Below are 6,000 nucleotides of genomic sequence, written 5' to 3'. Positions count from 1 at the left end.
AGGTAGCGCCGCTGTTGCTGCCGGAAGTGGCGTCGGAAGGCTCGAGCTGAGGCGATCCCAGCGGCCTCCTTTCTGAAGTGACATTTTCCCCCCACCACCACCTTCCTCCGGCTCCTTCTTTTTCCTCCCTCCTGCCCCGGGCCGAAGAAGCGGCACCGGCCACGCCAGAGGAGAAACGGAGAGGTGGGCGGGAGGGGGAGCCCCGGCCCCTCATGCTCGAGCTGGCCCTTCCCGCGGGGCCTCAGGCCGGGAAGAGCCTCAAGAGGCCGCGGCGGCGGCAACAACTCTGGTGAGTGACTTCCCTTCTTGGTCGTTTCAGCCTCCCGGAGCCTCTCGACCTACGAAGGCCGAGCCCCCCCAAACCGCTCTCCGGGTATTCTGAGGGGACTGAAGGGCCGCTTCCCCTTTGGTCGCCTCGCTCGGCCACCTCGAGTCAGGCCGAGCGGGCCTGCTGAAAAAGACCCGTCATCCTCCCCGGACTTTTCTTTGCTGCTTTTCCCTCCCTCGAAGCCCTTCATTCGCACCGCACCATCTTAGGCCACAAGAGCAACTCGGCCTGCCCATCGGGCCGACCGGAAAACGGGGATAAGGGCCTAAACCGTGGTTAGTTTAAGAAGGGTTAAGTGTGTCGTGCAAAGGATTTCTTGTGGTCCAGTTAAGGTTAGTATGAGGCACTAAGGTTAGTATGAGGGGGATGGAGATTAAACATATCAAACCGAAGGTGCATTAGATCTCGTTATATGCCGCTCTGTATTTTGGTTATGAATCAGAATAGAGCTGGGAGAGGGCTCTTGGAGGTCATTTAGTCCAGCCCCCCCTGCTCATGCAGGAGACCCTGTACCATTTCAATATAAAATATGTTGAACCTGTGGAAACAATTCCTTCCTTTCCTCTTCCTTTTACAAGGAAAGACCTAACTGGCTGCCATCTTAATTCCAGAAGCAAGGATGTATTCTGGCTTTTGTTTGAATATTTTCCATCTCGGGCTTGGTATTTTCTTTTTTAATTATAATTTTGAAATGAACTTCCCCTAGGTGTTTTCTATGGATCTCCAGGAGATTATGGTCCTTACAAGGCTGTCCCAAAAGTGATTTTTTTCCCGAGAGGCAACTGGACTTTTTTTTTTTGCCTCTTGGGGAAAAAAAAAACATCTTTGGGACAACCATGACCTGGATGTCTGAGAATCTCCATAGACTCCTTAAAAGGTTGTTGCAGTCCAACCCAGCAGTAAAGATTGAAGATTGGGGAGAAGTAGCATTTTTCCTAAATCATACCTGACTAACAGCTGTGGTTGCTGTGTCTTATCCTTCCTGTTTTTGCTGAAAATTACACTACAATGCTATGTGCTGATCTCCCCCCCCCCCAAAAAAAGGATGGAAAACATACTAGATGTTTTATTTTTGTGTTGTATTTTTAACTCCATGTCATGCAAGTAGTAATGTTTGTTTTATATATATATATATATCTTTAGCTTTATCAATTTTAAGCCTGCTGGAATTTTTTTCTCTCTTTTATAGGAATGTTGATTCAGTGGAATAATTTTGTTATTATTCATCTAGGCCTCTCAATTACACAAACATAAGCAGCTTTACATAACTAAAAACAAAAAAATGACCAGTATAATATTAAAAAGGCATAGTCACCCTGCTTCCTGGGTTGCATGAGAGGACATTGCTTTGTTAATAGGATCTAAAGTATGCCAACTCTGATTGTAAATATTATGAGAGGTCAGACAGTCTGTCAGATACACTATGTAGGGCTTTATAAGGTATCAGCTAGTCTCTTCACTTGTTCCTGAAAGCTTATTAGCAACCAGTGCAGCGCACAAAACATGTTTCAGGGGCACAGCTAGGCTTGCCTGTTGCTACATGTGTTGCTTCATTCTGGGCCAGTAATGGCTTTTGAATGGCCTTCAGGAGTGGTGGATACCCCATTGCAGTGGTTCACTCATAAGATGACCAATGCATGAGTAACTGCAAGGAAGGTCTCACAGTCCAGGCATGGTTGGTGCATAAGTGGGGATTGTGCAACAGTTTTCCTGGGCACAAGCTGTTTCACAAAAGCCTTCTCCTCAAGCAGGTGCTAAGAGTTTAGGTTAGGAAGACCACCAGATTACACTTTAGACCTGAAGGAGAAATGCAGCCCATTTAAGGATGAAGATCCCAAACCAAAGAATTTGAAGTAGCCATAGCCTCTCAATCTTCCTTGGGTTGAGTTTTGATCTGTGTGTCCCTACCCAGATTTCAACAGGCCTCAAACAGTGAGACAAGTCCTTCGCTAGGCAGAGAACTGTGTGTTATTCATGTACTAATAATACTTGTCTCCAAACTGAAAAAATACTTTTCCAATTGACTTTATGTAGGTATTAAATAGGAGGGATGAGAATGTTGACCACTGTAGACCTTGACAAAGCAAGGACTTCAGACCCAAGAGTAACTTGAATCAGCCACAGTTACTCCTATCAATCCTATTCCCCCGAGCTGGTCCAGAATAATACTGTGACGAAGCTGCTGAAAGGTCAAGGAAGGCAAGGAGAATGTGCCAGCTCCATCTTGGCTCCAATATGGGTCATTAACAATGTTCTGATTATTCTATGTGCAACCAATGCTGTCTCAGTACAGTACTGAGTATGGTACTCAGCCTGAAACTCAACTGAAAAAGGTCTAGCAATTGTTAATTTAATTATGGCACTGGACAAAACCTTGAGAATATGGACAGGGCTGTGTTTGAACAGAAATAACTGTGATACATATGGGTGGACTTGGTTTACTAGTCTCAGCTCTTTTTATTGCATCAAGTGCAATAAATCAGTGATTTAGAAATTGATGTTTTGGGGAAGTTAGAGAATTGCAGTTAAAGTTACAGAAATTTAGACAACAAAAGGAAACTCCCTGGACTTTACATTTTTCTTGTTTAGGATTGACAACCATAAATTGTCAATTTGCATTAATGAGAGTCAGAATATTAAAGTGGTAAAAGTACTAGATTAGGACAACCTAGGTTCAAGTTTAGCGATTATAGAAACTCAGTGGGTGATCACTATCTCAGCCTAACATTACACAGAATAAAACCTGGAGAAGGTTGCATACTGTATAGAACAGAATGTTTTGCCTTGAAATTCTAGAGTAAAAGATGGTATTTAAATTTAATAACCTCTCTATTGCTAGATTTTGCTGCTTATTCAGTGTTTAAATGATTATTCATGCTTATAATTTTGCTCTGGATTTTTTGAGACATACTTTTGAATTCATGAAATATTAAAGGAAATTAAGATTATTTCTATAAAACTTAAATTTTAGTAATAGTTCGGTATGAACAAACACTGCTATTCTGGACAGTCAGAGACTCAGAGTCTATTGGAGTTGAGCAGCTATAAGAAACCAAATAAAATTAGTTAAGGTGTTTTATTTATGATTATCTTAAGTTGTTTCAGTTATATTCTAGCCTACATTCAGATATTTTCAGTTTCATATCCTCAATTGTGTGATACTTTTTAGTGTCCATGGCACAGTATTAATAGTTTTATTTCTCAGAAGATCTCAAAAGATTATTTTCAAGAATAACTGAGAAATAAACTTGAGCAATGTTTCCATGGGTGGAGTTCATTTGATGATGACTATGTGTAAAAGCTCTCTAGCTATGAAATCTGTGTGAAAAACATAGATACATGCAGAGCTCATTTGGCATCTGTGATCTTTCTTAATGATTATTGTGTTTTTAATATAAGAATGGATTGTAATAATTTTGGCATTTTATACAAATTGTATAATTTGGATACCATAGAACAATAGATATATACTTTAGCTATTAAAGTGGACAAATATTAAAATTAAGGAAAATTTAGAACACAAATAAGGAAAGTTTAACTTATTAATATGTGGATAGCAACTAATAGGGTTTTTTTTTTTGAAATTTAACTATTTCACCATCTAAATAACTTAAACACCTGCTTTTTTGTTCTAATCCTGATTTTTTGTCTGCTTGTTTATCAAATACACTATCCATCTTTCTAAATGATTCTAGGCAATTTACAGATTAGAACCGTAAAACCATATAAGAGACACAGTTAAAAAGATAGAATTAAAAACAGAGCTAAAAACAAAAAGGTGGAAAGAGCTCTCTCAAGCCATTAACCACCCCCAGGGTCATGTGATCACCTTTTGCAAACTTCTGACAAGCAAAGTCAATGGGGAAGCCAGATTCACTTAACAACTGTGGCAAGGAAGGTCATAAAATCCACTTAGCAAATGTCTCTCTTAGCAACAGAAATTTGGGGCTCAATTGTGGGTCATAAGCTGAGGACTATCTATATTGTATAACTACAATATTTCAATATGTTAATCTGAAGCCCTGAAATGCTTTTTAACATGGATGAGGGCCTAATTCGATGTCATTCACACAAAATCACACAAAATAGGCTGCAGTCAGAGGAGAATGATTCTGTTGTATTTCAGAGCAAATAAATATAAGCTTTTGCTCAGTTGCTTACTGCTAACGAATATGACCAAGATCAAGGTTTTAAAACATTGAGCACGGTTCAAGCAACACTTTTTGTATGGAAGGTTCTTTTTTCAAGTGAGTTTGGAGTAGTCAGCAGCATGACTGAGCCCTTAGGGAGAAAGGTTGAAAGTCACAAACCTGTTCACAGAAATTCTGTGTCTGCCTACCATTTCCCTGCCTGTATGTAGCAGCTGGAAGTAATTGCCTGTCTTTTATAGATAGGTACTTCACCTAACATTGTCCCCCATGGCCCCAGCATGATGCCCCCCCGCCCCAATAACCAATGGTGCTCTTCTGGCAGACTAAAAAGAAAAGACAAAGAAAATGATAGAAATTCTACAGTGCACCGTAGTTGTTTGGAAGTGTTGTGCCCAGCTAGGGATGGTAGCTCTTCTTTTTTTTCCCCTTTGGGAGACAGAATGGTCAAAGAGGTAAACAAAATCAAAGGAAATGAAATAATGTATTTTAACTCTAGGTAGTTATATGAAAATATTCAGCACTGGAGGAATAAGAAGAACTGTTCAAATCACAGATTGTAATTTAAAAATATTTCCCATAGGAAAATATAAAACTCTGGTTTAAACCACAAACTTGCTAATGGTTCCTAGAGAAACCTCTACTGTAAAGGAATTCCAAGTGATAAAACATGGAGTTAATCGGTTTGTACCGAGAAAATAAATGATTATCAGAGACAAAATAATAGATTTAGGCACACTCAGAAACTGAAATTAAACTTAACACGTAATTCCCAGTTAGGCTTCTTTGTTATTTCTTAGAATAAAGTGCTATTTGATGTTCCCTGCTAGCGTTCTTGCATTTTTATCTGTCTTTTAGATATTTATATTTTATATTATAACTCTTTTATTCAGCCCCCATACTTAGCTTCCATCTTAGCCATCCATGTTTTAAGGTTCAAAACATTTCTATGTCGCAGAAAGGGAGTGGTTTGGGAATAAGTCTGCCTGCCCACAAGATCTCAAGCCAATCCTCACTTGAGAACATTGTGCAGAAACAGAGCAACATGCATTCCTTGTCTGGAAAGCAAGCTGTTAATCCTGTCAGTGCCAAGTGGCATTACAAAAAATGGGTACTGCCGATAAAATTAAGTTTAAATGATGTCAGGTGGATGTAATAGATTCTGGGGAAAGGAGTAATCTATAGTTTCCTCTGTATATCATCAACAATGGATTGACTGTTCAAGCACCGTTTCTCAAGTATTTTGATAGCATCAGTTCTAGCTTGGCCTCTGTGCATCATTATATTCTCATTTTTTCATTTGTTTCTGAATTATTTAGAATGTTACAATTTTCAGTATGTGCTAGGTAGACATTTGGTGCAGACACCATAGGTAGTTGGAGATAATTTCAAAAGTTAAATTTAGGAGACCAAAATTGTGTCAAATTGTGAAAAGACCTTTAAGATGGCTAACCTTTTGGGGCTCCTCTGCCAAAAATTGTGCACACACTCTCGTGCCAGCACCCAGAAGGCAATGCACCCCAC

The 6,000-nt window shown here is 39.7% G+C and overlaps 1 protein-coding gene across 7 annotated transcripts in view; it reads left to right on the top strand.

The window, feature by feature from the left end:
- Positions 1–6,000, top strand: part of ARK2N (arkadia (RNF111) N-terminal like PKA signaling regulator 2N) — a 62,916-nt gene continuing 56,916 nt past the window's right edge. For 4 of the 7 annotated variants that reach the window (XM_026713894.2, XM_026713892.2, XM_087927544.1 and 1 more), the window contains exon 1: positions 17–289. The gene's annotated coding sequence lies outside the window, so the exon portion shown is untranslated. Of the gene's footprint in view, positions 290–6,000 lie in introns of all 7 variants that reach the window. The other 3 variants (XM_026713893.2, XM_026713896.2, XM_087927546.1) reach the window with 3 other exon arrangements.

The sequence above is a fragment of the Pseudonaja textilis genome, chromosome 2, assembly GCF_049901715.1.
Source record: "Pseudonaja textilis isolate UNSWEBS1 chromosome 2, rPseTex1.2, whole genome shotgun sequence".
In the NCBI taxonomy this organism is placed as follows: Eukaryota; Metazoa; Chordata; class Lepidosauria; order Squamata; family Elapidae; genus Pseudonaja; species Pseudonaja textilis.
Note: the sequence above shows the minus strand (reverse complement) of the source record. Positions and strands in the feature narration are given on the sequence as shown.